This window comes from Podarcis erhardii (assembly GCF_964252035.2).
Source record: "Podarcis erhardii genome assembly, chromosome: 4".
NCBI classification, from domain to species: domain Eukaryota; kingdom Metazoa; phylum Chordata; class Lepidosauria; order Squamata; family Lacertidae; genus Podarcis; species Podarcis erhardii.
Window position 1 is genome coordinate 79,049,237 of NC_138508.1, and position 18,797 is coordinate 79,068,033.

At 42.6% G+C, this 18,797-nt stretch overlaps 1 protein-coding gene across 2 annotated transcripts in view; it reads left to right on the forward strand.

Annotated features, from left to right (window-relative positions):
• Positions 1–18,797, forward strand: part of NCK2 (NCK adaptor protein 2) — a 74,435-nt gene that overhangs the window by 28,646 nt on the left and 26,992 nt on the right. The window contains exon 2 of one of the 2 annotated variants that reach the window (XM_081858257.1): positions 4,855–4,925. The gene's annotated coding sequence lies outside the window, so the exon portion shown is untranslated. Of the gene's footprint in view, positions 1–4,854; positions 4,926–8,308; positions 8,446–18,797 lie in introns of those variants that run through there. The other variant, XM_081858258.1, reaches the window with a different exon arrangement.

Here is an 18,797-nt window from a genome sequence, read left to right on the forward strand (position 1 = left end):
TGGCCTTAATTTAAGAGTCCATTGCCTTTAATTATAAAACATGGACTGTTTTCATATACACAATAATATGCTTGCAGTACCTTAAGATTAACCTGACCTGGCAGTGGAGGAAGATTAGCTGTGTCCCTCTAATATTTTTCCCTTTTTTTAGGAAAAGCATTTGGGTTGCAATCAGTAACTGATTCTTAGGTATTTTTGAAATAAAACTTTCAACAGCAGTCTGAAAGACCACCTCTTCTACAGTGTCATGATGTGCAGAGGGGGGTCCTCTTGGTAGCACTACTGCCCTTGGAAATTATGGCAGTGGTGGCTCAGAAGACCCTTCAGCTATGGAATTCCCTCTCCACAGAGGTGCACCCGGCACTTCAATGGTATCGCTTTAGTTGTATACTGAAGACACAATTCCTTACTCTTTCCTTTGGCACCTGAGGTATATGGTTTAGTATCCACCCTAGTCTCTTGACTGTAATTCTTTTTTAACAGATTTTAATACATATTTTTTTACATTGCTGTAACCTGCCATGGGACCTCATGGTGAAGGGATGTGTGTGTGTAAGAAATAGAATTACAGTCATTCTTTGGTTGTCGAACGTCTCGGCTGCCAAACATTTCAAAAGCCGAACACCAACAACCCGGAAGTAACTGCTTCCATTTTTGAACGCGCCTCAGATGTCGAACGGCTTCCGAAGCGCGTTTCTCTCTCTTTTTCAATGAGATTTGCTGACACCCCTTTGATCCTCAATTGTCGAACATTTCGGAAGTCGAATGGTCTACCGGAATGGATTATGTTCGACAACCGAGGTTCCACTGTAATAGTAATAGTTGGGCACCTGGTTTTGTTTTGATTTGCTTACTGCAACCCCCTACATGAAATCTTGCTCTGTTCCAATGGCCCATGACTCTCAGAAGTAATCCCCCCCCCCACTCATAGAATCATAGAGTTGGAAGAGACCACAAGGGCCATCGAGTCCAACCCCCTGCCAAGCAGGAAACACCATCAGAGCACTCCTGACATATGGTTGTCAAGCCTCTGCTTAAAGACCTCCAAAGAAGGAGACTCCACCACACTCCTTGGCAGCAAATTCCACTGTCGAACAGCTCTTACTGTCAGGAAGTTCTTCCTAATGTTTAGGTGGAATCTTCTTTCTTGTAGTTTGGAACCATTGCTCTGTGTCCGCTTCTCTGGAGCAGCAGAAAACAACCTTTCTCCCTCCTCTATGTGACATCCTTTTATATATTTGAACATGGCTATCATATCACCCCTTAACCTCCTCTTCTCCAGGCTAAACATGCCCAGCTCCCTTAGCCGTTCCTCATAAGGCATCGTTTCCAGGCCTTTGACCATTTTGGTTGCCCTCCTCTGGACACGTTCCAGTTTGTCAGTGTCCTTCTTGAACTGTGGTGCCCAGAACTGGACACAGTACTCCAGGTGAGGTCTGACCAGAGCAGAATACAGTGGCACTATTACTTCCCTTGATCTAGATGCTATACTCCTATTGATGCAGCCCAGAATTGCATTGGCTTTTTTAGCTGCTGCGTCACACTGTGGGCTCATGTCAAGTTTGTGGTCAACCAAGACTCCTAGATCCTTTTCACATGTACTGCTCTCAAGCCAGGTGTCACCCATCTTGTATTTGTGCCTCTCATTTTTTTTTTTGCCCAAGTGCAATACTTTACATTTCTCCCTGTTAAAATTCATCTTGTTTGTTTTGGCCCAGTTCTCTAATCTGTCAAGGTTGTTTTGAAGTGTGATCCTGTCCTCTGGGGAGTTAGCCACCCCTCCCAGTTTGGTGTCATCTGCAAATTTGATCAGGATGCCCTTGAGTCCATCATCCAAGTCGTTGATAAAGATGTTGAATAAGACCGTGCCCAAGACAGAACCCTGTGGCACCCCACTAGTCACTCTTCTCCAGGATGAAGAGGAACCATTGATGAGCACCCTTTGGGTTCGGTCAGTCAGCCAGTTACAAATCCACTGAGTGGTAGCATAGTCAAGACTGCATTTTACCAGCTTCTTTACAAGAATATCATGGGGCACCTTGTCAAATGCCTTGCTGAAATCAAGGTAGGCTACATCCACAGCGTTCCCTTCATCTACCAGCCTTGTAATTCTGTCAAAAAACGAGATCAGGTTAGTCTGACATGACTTATTTTTCAGAAATCCATGCTGACTATTGGTGATCACAGCATTCCTTTCTAGGTGCTCACAGACTGTTTGCTTAATGATCTGCTCCAGAATCTTCCCTGGTATTGATGTCAGACTGACTGGGCGGTAATTATTTGGGTCCACTCTTTTCCTCTTTTTGAAAATAGGGACAACATTTGCCCTCCTCCAGTCTGCTGGGACTTCACCCGTTCTCCAGGAATTCTCAAAGATGACTGCCAGTGGTTCTGAGATCACATCTGCCAGTTCTTTTAATACTCTTGGATGCAGTTCATCTGGCCCTGGAGACTTGAATACATCTAAACTAACCAAGTATTCTTGTACTATCTCCTTAATTATTCTGGCCTGTGTTTCCTCTGCTGAATCATTTGCTCCAAATTCTTCAGGTCGGGCATTGTTTTCTTTATCGGAGAAGACTGAGGCAAAGAAGGCATTGAGGAGTTCAGCCCTTTCTGTGTCCCCTGTTTGCATTTCACCATCTTCTCCTCTGAGTGACCCCACTGTTTCTTTGTTCTTCCTTTTGCTACAAACATACTCATAAAAGCCTTTTTTGTTGCTTTTAACCTCTCTAGCAAGCCTGAGTTCATTCTGTGCTTTAGCTTTTCTGACTTTGTGTCTACACGTGCTGGCTATTTGTTTGAATTCCTCTTTGGTGGTTTCCCCCCTTTTCCATTTTTTGTACACATCCTTTTTTAATCTTAACTCAGTTAAAAGTTCTTTAGATAGCCACCCTGGCTTCTTTAGGCACCTTCCATGTTTCCGTCTCATTGGTATTGCCTGAAGTTGTGCTTTTACTATCTCCCTCTTAACAAACTCCCAGCCATCATGAACTCCCTTTCCTTTTAGTATTACTGTCCATGGGATCTCACCCAGCACTTCCCTAAGTTTTATGAAGTCGGCTTTCTTAAAGTCAAGAAATTGAGTCCTAGTATGCTTGGCTGCTCCTTTCCGCTGTATAGAAAACTTCAGAAGAGCATGATCACTCACGCCTAATGATCCTTCCACTTCTACCCCACTAACCAGGTCATCAACATTGGTTAGGACCAGATCTAAAATGGCTGTTCCTCTTGTTGCTTCTCCCACTTTCTGGACAATGAAGTTGTCTGCAAGGCCAGCGAGGAATCTGTTTGACCTTATGCTCTTGGCTGAGTTTGACATCCAGCAAATATCCGGGTAATTGAAGTCCCCCATTACTACTATCTCCCTTCCTTTTGCATGCTTGGCCATCTGTTCCAGGAAGGCATCATCTATGTCCTCCGTTTGGCTTGGGGATCTATAGTAAACTCCCACAATGAGGTCCCTGTTATTCTTCTCTCCCTTAATTTTGACCCAAATGCTCTCACTTTGGCTTTGAGGTTCTAAATCTTGGATCTCTTCACAGGTATACACATCCCTGACATATAACGCCACTCCTCCTCCTTTCTTGTCTGGTCTGTTTCTCTGAAATAGATTGTATCCCTCCATTATTACATTCCAATCGTGGGACTTATCCCACCAGGTTTCAGTGATGCCTATTATGTCATATTTAGTTTGCTGTACCAAGAGCTCAAGCTCATCTTGTTTATTTCCCATGCTTTGCGCATTAGTGTACAGACATTGAGGTCCATTAATCATTCCCCCGTGTCTCTTATTTAAGGATTTTTTCCTCCCACCACTAGGTCTGTGTGCTGTTTGTTCCATTTGGTCTATGACATTTGGATGATCATCTTCATCAATTGATAGACTCCTACCTTCAGGAGCACTGTCTCCCTCCCCCACATTAGTCAGTTTAAAGCCCTCCTGATGAGGTTTCTGAGATTTTTGGCAAAAACATTCCTCCCAACCGTAGTGAGGTGCAGCCCATCGCTTGCCAGAAGTCCATCTTCAAGAAACTGTAGTCCATGATCTAAGTATCCAAACCGTTCCTGTTTACACCATTTGCGAAGCCAGCTGTTCACTTCCACTATTTTTCCCTCTCTCCCTGGGCCACGTCGTTCAACTGGGAGGACAGATGAGATGACAATTTGTGCATTTAATTGCTTCAATTTCCTGCCCAGAGCCTCGTAGTCTCTTTTGATCTTCTGGAGGCTATTGCTTGCAGTGTCATTGGTTCCCATATGAACCAAGAGGAAGGGGTATTTGTCAGGGAGGGGGGTAGTGAGGACATGGAGAGCTCAGAAAAGCATAGATCAGTAACTGCTTCTATGATGGCAATGCCATCTTTGGATACCATCCAATATGTCTACAGTATTGATGGGTTCTGAACTTTCTTGAGTTTGAAGCCATTTATCTGGTCTGTTACTACAAACGCTGCTCCCAGCTGCAGTGAAAGAGGAGAAAGTGAGACAGTGGATATTATGGCATGAATGTGAGCCAATGTAGTTACCTGAGACTAAATGCAAGTACATCCTTTGGGACTAACTCTGTGTGTGTGTGTGTGTGTGTGTGTGTGTGTGTGTGTGTGTGGTTTTGCCATAGCATAGTATACTTTGGTCAAAGGCTGATCACTCAATAAAGTTTGCTTGAGTTCAAATGGCTACAGTTCCCTAACATTTCTTCTGTGTAATTTTTTTCTTGTGAAAGTGGAAATCGTATCTACATTTGGGTTTACATTAATTTAAAATTAACACATGCACCAAGTAAAGTAGAGTGATTAAAAGCATGTGTTGTCTTTAGCGTTCTAATTAAAAGCTTGTTTTTGTTTGTTTCAGAATCTTCTCACAAGCGTAACTTTGCTCAAGAGACTTAACTTTCTGTGTCTGGATCCTGAATTGTGCCAAAGGTAAGTTACATGGATTTCATTTGAACTAAGAATACTTCTCTCTTTCCCACTTAAAATCGCTGAACTAATTGTGTCTTGCCTCCATTTCTCAAGTGCTTTTATCATGTAGTATGCTTAAGGCTGCGACTGTACTATCAGTTCCAGGATGGTGACTTCTGTCACATTGCTTGTGTTCACTCTTAAACATGGGGAGGAATCCTTAACTTAGCCTCCTTAACTACTTGTTCCAAGATATGGTGCAGGAGGTCTTTAATGTCATGCATTCCTGAGTGAACAGCAACGGAAGCAGTACCAGTTGTGTTACTCAGTGGAGATGGAACCATCTTAGAAATGTCTAGACCTTGGAAAGGATTTCTGTCCTCTCCCCTTGGAAAGGGGAAGACAAAAATCTTCCTTTGGAAGGATTTCTGTCCTCCCTCCTCACATATTTTCTTTCCCTCACCTCTCCATAAGGTTACAGTTTCTGGTGCCTGTAAAATTAACCAAGTGTATATAATAATTGGTTTTGCTTCCTTTCTGAGTAGCAAAGTTTGATTATCTATCTGTGCCTCCTTGGATTTGCAAATGAGAAGACAGTGTTAGTTGTGGTATCATTGGTTATCTTCATGTTGTCGCCAGATAAGTTGATTTGTAACACTGGCATTAGTAAGAAGGGAAGCAATTACTGTAGTGTAACTTTTAATAATCCCCGTAATTCAGATGGGAAGATGCAATTGACTCTGAAGCTGATTGTGCAGGTAGCCATGTTCTGAAAGGGAATACAGCGGTACCATACGCTTCAGGTTACAGACTCCGCTAACCCAGAAATAGTACCTCGGGTTAAGAACTTTGCTTCAGGATGGGAACAGAAATTGTGCTCCGGCGACGTGGCGGCAGCAGGAGGCCCCATTAGTTAAAGTGGTGCTTCAGGTTAAGAACGAACCTCCAGAACGAATTAAGTACTTAACTCGAGGTACCACTGTACCAAATGGACAAGACCATTATGGAAATCTCTGGTCTGGAGGGAGTGGAAAGAAGCAAAATGGATCTGAGGGTGCATTGCCCTTCTTCTGGGAAAGAAGATGTTGGAGCAATACCCATTAGAAGGAGCAATACCCATTAGAAGGAGCAATACCCATTAGAAGGAGTTGGAGCAATACCCATTAGAATTAAGTAGTCCTGTGTAGATTTCCATCAACCTAGAAAAATGTGGCTTCATTTTCTCTGGTAAACTCTGCCATCTCCAAAGATCCAGAACTGGAAAGGAAGAAGCTTTCTTCTTTTCTCCAAGGGGCACAATCAGCTTGTTTCAGGTGAAAGGGAAACTGCAGAAGTTTTCTTTCACGATGGAGATGGACTTTCTGTCTTGTAGCCAGGGGCCATCTACAGGTACCAGCCAGCATCAAAGCAGTGTTATGCTTGTTAAGTTCATTTTGATAAGGTTTTTTTTTTTAAATGATACAGTGATACTAACCATTGTCATCAGTTGATGAAAGAGATCAGCTCTCAACAGTCTCTGAAGCTAAGTGGGAAAACTGCACCTGTTGTTTCTTATGTGGGCTGCAGTCATGAGCCATATTGATTATTATTTTTTTAGCAATTCCAAACGTAGAACAAATTGCTAGTCCTGTTTTCTATTTATTTATTGTAAGTAATGTTACATGATGGATAGATATCTGGTAAGACTATCCCTATCCCTTGCTGAAGTGCCTTTCAATATCATTTAAGAAATCAGCTTTTCTTGCCTTATCCATATCATTTATTAAATAGCTGCCCCTGCTCTTCAACCGAGGGGCAAAAGGCAGAGTCATAATCCATCTTATTTACATTCCCTTATCCCTGACTCTCAACCTTGCCTGACTTTCACTAATCTTGTAATGTTGCCAAAGTTTTAACTAGCCTTCGTAGCTGTGTTTTTAACTGCGCCTTGATGTTATTCATGCATATCAAGTTGCAGGCTGTATTTCATTGGCCAGTTGGCAATCCTAACTCCTCTCGATTTCCTCAATCAGATTTATTACTGTGAAAGAATAGAAAATTACGAATACTACCAGTTGTGATACAGTGGTGCCTCGCAAGACGAAATTAATTCGTTCCGTGAATTTTTTCGTCTAGCGAATTTTTCATCTTGCATTTCAAAATTCAAACCCAGAATTTTTTTTAAAAAACAGCAGAGTGGCCCAATGGTCACAGAAAATCATAAAATGCAGGGGAATAAAACAAGCTTCCAGATTCTTGCAAACCCCTCCCCAACTGTTCCCCCAGCCACCCAGCACACAGAAATTCAAATCCAGATTTTTTAAAAAAAAACAACAGAGTGCCCCAATGGTCACAAAAAATCATAAAAATGCAGAAAAAAACACAAGCCTCCAGATTCTTGCAAACCCCTCCCCAACACCAAGTCCTTGAATTCCAAACACCCCAACCCAAAATCCAACCCCCCCCCCAAAAAAAAAGTTTTAAAAGCTTAACTTACCAAATGGCTGCAAAAGAAGTTTTGGAAAAGCTTCAAAAATCACCAAAGTCTTTAAAAACCTCAAAAAAGGCTACTATGTACACTGCGTTCTATGAGTTGCTCCTCGAAGTCAAGTCGCAACTGTATTAACGGTGTTAAGAAAAAGTAAACAAACTTGCAAGACGTTTTCGTCTTGCGAAGCAAGCCCATAGGGAAATTCGTCTTGCGAAGCAGCTCAAAAAACGGAAAACCCTTTCGTCTAGCGAGTTTTCCGTCTTGCAAGGCATTCGTCTTGCGGGGCACCACTGTACATGTTTCTATGGTGCTTGGATATGTATTGCATTATATGCATAATGATGTCCGAACTAAATAAGTAACTTGATTATATTGTATCCATGCGAGATTCCCACCCACCCCCACTGCCCAATTTGCAATTTTATTTAAACTGTAAAATATCTGCAGTATTCTGATAATACAGATTGGAATACATGTTTCCCCTTCAGAGGACAGAAGGGCATTTACAGACAGCAACACAGTAGACTCCCTTAGAAAGCAGGTAATAGCTTTCTAGGGGATTAGTAATCGGGTTTGCAATATTAGAAGTTTCGGAGTTTTGTCCTTTGTAGGTAAGATCAAGGTTAAATTTGCACAGTTTAGAAACAAATCCCCACCCCACCTCCACCCCCGCAAATGATAGAAGTGCTGTGGTGCTTCTGGAAAAAGTGAATTGAGAACAGCAGCGGCTCTTTCATGTGAAAATCAATAGGCCAAAAGAACAGATAGGGCCAGATCTCATACAAACTTCAAAGTTTTGAGACTGGCAGTGACTTGTACTATATATGAACCATTATCTGCATGCTGGAGGGGATAACTGCAACGCACCAGGTGACCAGTCGGGTATTTATTTCTCTTTTCCCTTAAACATAGGACTTAGCTGTTGTAAAGGGATTGTGTCTTGCCACACTAGACTGGGTGAAACACTGAAATTCTGTGACGATAGCTTATAGACAGAGGATCAGTGATTCTGCACCCAACATGGAAATTCCCAGATCACGATGGTCTTGATTTAGACATTGAATTGGAAAGGCGAGTAAACATAATATTCTCTTCTGTTTTTATGCAGTGTGTATTTGCCAGATGTGAAATCCATGGGACTTGGTTGATCTCACACACACCACTCATTTCCCCTCTTCTTATATAATATCCAAAATGCCACAGATTCTGTTTTGGAGAAGTACTTTTGCAAGCAGAACTTTTATTTCTCAGTTGAACCCTCTGCTTTCATTTATATGGAACCTGTGGCCTTTCTCTGCCTATAAATGTGAAAGGAAAGACAATGGGCATTCTTAAAAGCTGAATTCCAAGGGATCAAGGATCAAGGAAGGAGTTTCCTGGTTTGTTCAGCAGATTGCTCCACAAAGCAGTGAGGAACATTTGGAGTAAGGCAGAACCAATCTATTAAGTAGGCTACCCTGTGACCCTTGTGGTCTGCTCAGGATCTGGTTGGGGTGCCTAAAGTAATAATAATAATTTATTATTTATACCCTGCTCATCTGGCTGGGTTTCCCCAGCCACTCTGGGCAGCTCCCAAAAGAACATTAAAAATACGATAAAACAATCAAACATTAAAAACTTCCCTAAAAAGGGCTGTCTTCAGATGTCTTCTAAAAATCAGATAGTCTTTAAGAGAGAGACACCTCTTGAAATATTTTTTAAATTAACGTTTGTTTAATATCTGAAGATAAATAACAAGAAAGAAAAAAAGAAATACTCCAATACTTAACATAGAAGAGAAAGAGAGAAAACCTTTTAATTTTGGAACAAGCCAATCCTAGGAGTTTACAGTCTTATGTAAAAGAGGTAATTTTATGCCCTGAAGGCTCATTATTTAAAGTAGACAGATGTGGGCAGACATTGGAACTGGGGAACTGGAAAATAAAAATTTCCTTCTCGTAATCTAAATCTTCCTGCTCCCTTAAAACTCAGCAGAAGAATCTCTCCTTCTCTCCCATGCATCACGCGAAGGAGCCGTAGCTATCTTCATCCAAGTTCACGCTTTTCATGTCTCCCACACTATTCTGTATACCTTCTGCTTCTTCTTTTGTGGGTCTTTTTGGGACTGTGGGCATTATTTGGAAGTCAGCAGAAATGTTGTGAGCACCTCCATAAATCAGTGTGCACGGGGTAGTTTTCCAACCACAACAAGATGACTGCTTGGAGGGCCTATCTGGTCCCAGAGAACAAATAACTTGCCTGAGAAAATGAGTGCAAGCCCCCTCCCCCAAAACAGGGAATCCGTCCCCCCAACTTCAAAACCAAAAAAAGAGGCCAAGACCCACACGCCTACTCCAGAATTAAGTAAGAGACGCAAAATGCAAAGAAAAACTCCAAAAAGAACCCCTCCGGGCTCAGCACTCATTTTGTATCCTACTGCCTCCCATTCATTCCCCAGTGGCAGGGTCCTATCTGAAGAGATTTGGAGGGAGGGTAGGACTTGCCAATCAGAAGGTCGGCAGTTCGAATCCCCGCGACAGGGTAAGCTCCTGTTACTCCGTCCCAGCTCCTGCCAACCTAGCAGTTTGAAAGCACTCCAGTGCAAGTAGATAAATAGGTACCGCTCCGGCGGGAAGGTAAACGGCGTTTCTGTGTGCTGCTCTGATTTTGCCAGAAGCAGCTTAGTCATGCTGGCCACATGCCCTGGAAAAACTCTCTGCAGACAAATGCCGGCTCCCTCAGCTAATAAAGCGAAATGAGCGCCACAACCCCAGAGTCGGCCGCGACTGGACTTAACGGTCAGGGGTCCCTTTACCTTTACCTGCAATATGTAATGGTAAAAAGCCAATGCATTTCACGTGGTTGCAATCTTTTAGACTGTACCCTTGCTCAGCACTCGAATGTCAACAGTTGGTCTCAAACCTGGAAGGGGACGATGGGAGGCGTAGCCCTGGGTGCGATAACCTTGGAATGGTGTATTACTGTCTCCCACATTATTGCTTTACTGCAACATAAGTAATTGAAAATGCTGTTTATTGGTATTGCAGCTAGATAAGCTTCCTTGGTAACCCTGCTTTGATAAATGTGAATTCATATTTACGTCGTTCACGCAGGTGATTAGTAGTGGTGGCCCTATGGCAGCCTATATCACAGTGCTTTTCATGTTCCAAATTGCTGGTCTGTTCTTACAAATTTGCAGAGTAGTTTTGTGTTTTACATGCCACACTCACACGGTTTTCCATCCTTTCCCATCCTGCTCTTAGAAAGGCTGTGTGAATTCTGTTGCTCCTAGTGCTAGACATTCGTACTGTGGACTTAAGCAAGCAGGCTTTCTCAGGCCTGTTGAGCATACTGTATTCCCTTTTCATATTAGATAGTAATCTTCAGCCTTCACCTTCCAAGGTACGACTGTATTTCTAAAACATTCGAGAACCAAGCCGTGGCTTCCGATTGGCTGCAGGAAGTTCCTGCAGCCAATTGGAAGCCACGACAGACATTCGGGTTCCAAAGTATGTTTGCAAACCAGAACAATCACTTTGGCGTTTGGGAGCCCAAACGTTTGACTCGCAAGGTGTTCGACTTCCGAGAGATGGCTGTACTGCAACATTGCAGCCAACAACCCCATTCCTCTTTTTTTCCTCCTCCTCCCAGCAGTCTCCACAATAACATTCAAATAATATATTTAAAGTGGAGCACTCTTTTCTTACTGTTGCAGTAATCGGTGGTGGTGGTTGTTACAAGTGCTTTGCAGGCTGTTTCACCCAGAATGCCTCACTGAGGAGGGACCCACTCGGAAAACAGAAAAATAACTAGCAGAGCTGCTGTTAATATTTGGGGGAGGGTGTTAAAAGCAAGGGGAGAGGAATCATGGGGGTGGAATAATGAGGATGCCACTGCCAAAAGGAGGAGAGGGCAAGCAGGAAGGAGAGACGACAGAAGGGTGTTCAGGGGTCAGCAAACTTTTTCAGCTGGGGGCCGGTCCGCTGTCCCTCAGACCTTGTGGTGGGCCGGACTATATTTTTTTTGGGGGGGGGGGTGAAGGCAGGTCCCACAAATAACCCAGAGATGCATTTTTTATAAAAGGACACATTCTACTCATGTAAAAACATGCTGATTCCGGGACTGTCCACGGGCCGGATTTAGAAGGTGATTGGGCCAGATCCAGCCCCTGGGCCTTTGTTTGCCTACCCATGGTGTTGGCAGTGGCAGAGCTTGCACTCATCTCCAACAGGACTATCCCTTGTCCTGACAGCGCCATTTACATCCTTCCTTACCATAAACTGAAGGAGAATCTCATTTGTTCTTTTGTGAATCTTTTCTGGCTCTTTATATTGGTGCGTGTATACTGATGGTGTTGCCTATTTCTCCCTTCAGAATTGTACTTTGTGCAGGGGCAGATCAATTGCCTAGGCCTCCATTTGACGTTCTCTTTTGTGTTTGTCGTGCATTACAATGCTTTGTTTAGGGATGGGCTGCTGCTTTGTGTTGTCAATGTGGCAGCTGTAGTAGAGGCATCACTGCCCAGATGGGCAGTAGTTTCCCCTCAACAAGAGCTGTTCTTGGTTGCCGCACTCTAGCAAGCTCCATAAGAGCCAGTTCAAGCAGCAGGTTGTTGGCACACAGGAACTGAGGGTAGGGCTCCATTGTAGTTGCAAGGTATTACAGAGGCCAGTCTGTGGACAGTAGTCACAGGTACCTGGTTTGGCTAGGTCACTCCTGAAGGATTTTTCTGGTGTTTCGTCTAAACTACAGTGGTAGCTCGGGTTACATACACTTCAGGTTACATACGCTTCAGGTTACAGACTCTGCTAACCCAGAAATAGTGCTTCAGGTTAAGAACTTTGCTTCAGGATGAGAACAGAAATCATGCAGCGGCGATGCAGCGGCAGCAGGAGGCCCCATTAGCTAAAGTGGTGCTTCAGGTTAAGAACAGTTTCAGGTTAAGTACGGACCTCCAGAACGAATTAAGTACTTAACCTGAGGTACCACTGTAATTTAGAATCTCATTTTCAATAGTCTCATTCTGCAACAGTTCCTCCAGTGACACAAGGTCACAGGTAACAGGTTTTTACAATTGTCAGGGTATGGCAGTTGTTAAATTTGTTCATATGTTTACTAGCTAGACGGGCCTTGTTGGGGTTTTTTCCCCAGCTTTAAGATTATCTTTCCTTAAATGGCATCTCGCAACATAGTCAGTAATAAATAACTATATACTAAAAACTCCGGATCATTTATTTGTTTTAAAACTACCTCATCTGGGTCTCAAAGCTGCTTGCAGAAACAAAATTAAAATAGCAGCAGCAGCAGTAAAAACTATAATTAAAGTACAGCACCATAAAATTACCCAAAATAAGACTTGAGCAACAACAACAGAAGTCTCCTAGTCTCTCCTAAAGACTAACAAAAAGATGCCATGTGTATTTTCTTTTTTTTGGGGGGGGGTAATTCCAAGGATATGGGGTCACCACAGAAAAGGCTTTGTCCTTTAATGCTTGTCAATATTACAGCTCTAAGCAGGAAGCCAGGCACCTTAAAAGCTCAGGCAGGTTCATATAGGTGCAGGTGGTTGTTTCGATAACCTCGACCCACACTTAGTACTTTAAAGATTAATACCAGAATCTTAAATTAAAACTGAAAATGAATTGATACAGAATTCTACTGGCCAGAACAACAGCGTGACTTAGTTGAATTATCACCCACAGAAATAAGTTGAAGATAGTCGAATATAGAAACATCTTTTCTAATTGGGATAAAGTTGTATCTTGTAGTATTTTTGTGTGTGTGTTGTTAAGTGGCATTTCATTGTTTCTTCAGAAGATACAAAGGTTCAAAGTTTTCTAGGAGGGTTTTTTCCTGCCTGAGAACATAAGCATATATTAGGTGCTTGTGGTTGCTTTTCTTGGCAGTTTGATATTTATCAGTGACATTTTTTTCCTCCCAGCTGTGATAATTTTGACAAGGAACATCTGGTTAATCAGTATTCATGCATTCTGCCTTTTAAAAAGCCACAACAGCCTTTGTAGTTTAGCACCGAACAGGTTCCCTGCAAGTTATACTCAGATGCCATAGCAATGTTGCTCCTGTAGCAAGAAACAGAACTGTGTGCACTTTCTGTAACACTGCCTCCTTTAATACAGGGTAGCACTGTGGAAGCTGCATTCTCGATTTGTTCACCCACCTGTCCTTTGAGCCAGTGTTAGAACTTGGGTTGACTTGGGAAGCGGCAGAACTTGGGAGAATGAGAACATTGCATGTGTATAATAATAATAATAATAATAATAATAATAATAATAATAATAATAATTTATTATTTATACCCCGCCCATCTGGCTGGGTTTCTCCAGCCACTCTGTGGCTTCCAACTGAATATTAAAAACAATACAGCGCCAGACATTAGAAACTTCCCTAAACAGGTCCGCCTTCAGTTGTATTTTAAAAGTAAAATAGTTGTTTATTGCCTTGACATCTGCTGGGAGGGCGTTCCACAAGGCAGGCGCCACTACCGAGAAGGCCCTCTGCCTGGTTCCCTGTAAACTCACTTCTTGCAGCGAGGGAACTGCCAGAAGGCCCTCGGCGCTGGACCTCAGTGTCCGGGCTGAATGATGGGGCTTTTGAGACTGCCAATCTGCACTGTCCATGGTTTGTCTTGAACAGACTCCTAGGATGGCCTTGTAGGCTGAGACTAGTGGGATAAGTGGTAGTATAGTTGAGTGGGGTTGAAGGAGGAGTGGTGCAACAAGTAGAAAAGGGAGTTGGCCATGAGCCCTGAGCTGCAAGTAGCTTGCATAAAACATTTTGATCCAGAATTGGCCTCCACAGTCACTTATGGACTCACAGTTAAGACTGTGTTCATGGAAGACAATATTATGCGGCTACGAGTGATCGCCAGAGAAGAAGAAGAATTCTTTTCTAGGCTGAAGTCAGCTGGATAGCTCACTTGGTTAGAGCATGGTGCTAATAACACCAAGATTGCAAGTTCGATCCACGTAAGGGAGAGCTGCATATTCTTGCATTGCAAGGGGCTGGACTAGATGAGGGTCCCTTCCAACTCTACAGTTCTGTGATTCTAAGCTTTCTTTGAACAATAGCATATTTCCAGAGACTTCAGGTTTAAATTTGACTGATATCAATTGTACAGTTAATGCTGCAAATAGAGCACCAGAACAATGTGTATTCTAGGTGGCATTCTAGGTTGATTTTGCAGATAATTAGCTTGAAGGGATAGGGGAGCTTCTTGTTGTTTTGGATTGTACAGGAGTCTCCTTCTTTGGAGGTCTTTAAGCAGAGGCTTGACAACCATATGTCAGGAGTGCTCTGATGGTGTTTCCTGCTTGGCAGGGGGTTGGACTCGATGGCCCTTGTGGTCTCTTCCAACTCTATGATTCTAGGAGTGTATTTTTGTTACTACTTTAAAACATCTTCACTGCCTCCAAAAAAACATTTGTTTCTGTCATCTTGATGGAATCTGTCTTGCCTTCTCATTGACCTCCAGCACACCTATTTTTTCAGAGTGCTTTTTAACGTTCATTCCTCGCTGCTGTCCTACAACTCATGGGCGGAAACCATGCATTTTGGCCAAGGAAAGGACAGCTGGTGATGCAGTCGTGTGTTTGTGTGAGCTGGGTTTATGTTAACTGTTATAAGGATTGGTTAGTTTTCTGTTAAAACTGGACAAAATACGGTCAAGAAGGTACTGTGGTCAGATTCCCCCCCCCCCCTTTTCACACTGGTCACACATCAGAATACCAAAAAATAAAAAATAAAAATACATTCTGTGATGAATCATTTCATGATTAACAACAGATTTAAGGCTGAACAATATGATGTACAGAATGCATTTTGCAATACTGTTTTAAAACCACATATATGCAATGCGCATGTACAGCTTCTGTGCTAGTAGTGGTGTGTGCAACACTCTTTCGTCTTGTAAGGAAACTGCATATTTAGCTTTTGAGGTAGCCCATAACTTGAAGTTTCCTGTAAACAAAGGATATGTAAGTTAGAGTGGCTGCTTGCTGTGTGCGCATTGATTGCACTGCACACTTTGACAAAAGAGCAGGCTTTTACATACCCAACACCTGCATTTCAGGGGAACAATGTGAACAGGGTTAAGGCACTTGACACGGTATGTCCAACCATGTTACTGTAAAATGGGTGGCACATTTGTGTGAATTTTTAGTCTTAGAATGGTATCTAACACTGGAAGAATTGTAAAGGTGAGGGAGGATATAATCCTGTCTAAATTTTATCTGTTGCGATTGTAGACCTTTCTCGGTGCATTTACATTAAAAGAGAGTAAATGAAGTTCATATTCATAAAATCCATATTCAAATTGCTGCTAATATGGTGGTAGATATTACAGTGTATCGGATGCTAAATATTTGTAATGTATACCAGGCTCAAATGCACGAACACAAAGCTTGTGTGCATGTGTGTCTTTCGATTTTCTTGTCTCTGCTGTAACCCCCTCCATTGCTCCAGCGACAGATCAAAAAGCTGTATCTTAATAGTGATGTGGTAGCATGCCAAAAGACATATTATACCAGTGGAGAGGATTATAGGGCAACATTGAAAAAAGGGACGAGTTTTTGCAGGTGTCTCTTGATGTTTAACTTAGGCTCCTCCAACTCTGCTAGCCGACTTCTGACCTATTTCTGTGCTACAGTTCAAACCATGGTTTTGAAGAGATCCTGCTCTGCTTTAATCTGGGTCAACAAGCTGTTTAGTGGAAAACTCGTTTCACAGATTGCTCAGTCCTATGCGGTGGGAACATCCATATTTGAAATTCTGTTAAGAGGGAGCTAGTGGCATGTTTCACCAAGTCATGGTGGGAGTTGGCCTGTTTTTGCATAAATTAACAACTGTGCCTTTAACTTAAAAAATAATAATTATGTGCTGATATGCCTAAGTAGACATTCAAAGTCGAGTGCCTTTTCCAGAAATGAATAATACTAGCATCACTTGGAAATTTGGGACCTTATCCTTGTAGGTTTGATTCCTGTAAGGGAACAACTGCATATTCCTGCATTGCAGAGAGTTGGACTCAATGATCCTCAGGATCTCCTTCAACTCTACAATTATATGATTTTGCCCAGTCACTTTGCTGTAACAGCAGCAAAGCATTAATAATTGCTTTACCATCCATGTAGTATATAGTCTCTGTGTTTCTGCATTACATTCTTGCTTGTTCAGATCAGGATCTCTGCTAGATCAGGTCAAAGGGAATATGTCCACAGATATGTTTGGTCCATAATGTGGTGGCACAGCAATAGTATGGAGCCACACAAAAAAGGAGCTTGTGGATTGATTCTGCAAGCACCTTCAAAGCTGAGAATAATGTTGGAGACTAGGCACTTCCCATCACCGAATTCTAAAGGTAAAGGGACCCCTGACCATTAGGTCCAGTCGTGACCGAGACTGGGGTTGTGGTGCTCATCTCACTTTATTGGCCGAGGGAGCCGGCATACAGATTCCGGGTCATGTGGCCAGCATGACTAAGCCACTTCTGGCGAACCAGAGCAGCGCACGGAAACGCTGTTTACTCTCCCGCCGGAGCGGTACCTATTTATCTACTTGCACTTTGACCTGCTTTCGAACTGCTAGGTTGGCAAGAGCAGGGACTGAGAAATGGGTGCTCACCCCATTGTGGGGATTCAAACCGCCGACCTTCTGATTGGCAAGCCCTAGGCTCTGTGGTTTAGACCACAGCGCCACCTGTGTCCCATCACAAAATTCTGGCAGTGACCAAATGTGGTTAACAATTATGTGTCCTTGGTTCAGCTGAGAGTGCTATGTTACATTGCAACTTGTTTTCTTTTTAAAAAGTTTTGTTTTAAAATACGCAAAATGGTTTTGGTTTTAGTGTTAAGTTTGTTTTGGTCATATGAGTGGATCCCCTTACAGGGGACAGCCTAGCAACTGTTCATGCTGACAGTGTAGTTGTTAATGGGAGAATTTCAGCTTCCCATGTTCAGAATAATTTAAATTAATCTAAATGTCTATTGACAGTAAGAGGATCCAGAGCAGGCACAATTGTAATCTCCCTGTGGCCAGGTCATTTTATTGACCTGTGGTTTGACTATTTTGTGATTACTGTGTGTTAGCTCTGCGTAACTCCCATGGAAGAAACCCAAAAAACTAGAACAGTCATTTTAGCTAGACTACAGCTGTTTTGTCTGCTGTTCTGCAATCCATTCCTTCACTGAGCAGATAGTTTTATTGCTGCTATGTTGAAATGCAAGGTGTTACCGAGTCCATTCAAACTTTTTGTCAGGAAAGCAGGAATGGGGGGCCGGCTGATGTCGGTAGGCGTTTTGGAGAGCCCATTTCTGCAATTTGTTAAAACATTAAGATTTTATTGAGGAGGTGCTTGCAGACTTACAGACCATTACTGTAGCAACAAAATACTGAGTGGCACCAAAACCTGTATAAGGCAGAGGCAAGCTGAGTACATCTCTTTTGCTTTTGAAAAGATAAGTCACAGGATCATTCCACATCAAATCAATGCAAAAAACAAGGGTTTTGTCACCCACCATCTCGGATTTTGATTAAACTTGGTGTACACCCTTCCCTTATGGTTGAAAGAAACCCCCTTACGGTTTTTTCCTCTATCTTAAACCGTTTTAATTTTATAGCACTTCAAATTTTCATGAAATCTGCATTGTCTGTCCCTTTTGAGACCCTCGGAACATGTACATTCCCACCCCCTCCATAACCAATGATCAGATCTCTTTGAAATTTTACACGGAGCTCAATAAGAGGATGAGATAGAGTGGGGGAAATTGGGGGGGGGGTTCCTTCAACCAAAATCCAAGATGGTGGGTGACATGACGGTGTTGTCATGACGTGGAATGACCCCACAGTTACTTAAATCTTCCTCTTGCATTTATTACACAGCAATAGTACATTGCAAGACAGAGCAAAAGGACTATAAGCGAAACTGGATATTAATTTTAGGTGCATAGAGTCAACAGAAGCCAATTGTGTGATGTGATCTGGTGGTTAGCGGGCCTGTTGATTTCCCCACAAACGACGTACCATCATGGGCGGTAGAAGGTTATTTTCTTCCAAAGATGAACCATGCCTGCTACTTGGATGTTTTATCTGGTCCTAATAAAGGCATGTTGCAGTTGCATTTGGATTTATCCCCTAATGAACCAACATGGACGACTGTCTGCATGAAAAGAAAGTGTGTGCAGGGGTGTGTGTTATATGCATATGCCTCTTGCTATGATCTTTTATAGCCTACGGACAATATTCAAAACACTAATCCTTAAATCAATTTCTTTGCTCCAAACACCTCCCCATCTTTACCTGCCTCTTTCTTTGCCATATGTTCTTCTAGTAGCAGTTAGTATTTGTTTCTTTGGGGCTCTTTTGGAGATCTTATCAGCCCTTGCGTTGAGTTGCATCACCTCATTTTGAAAGCCCAATTCAGGTTGCAG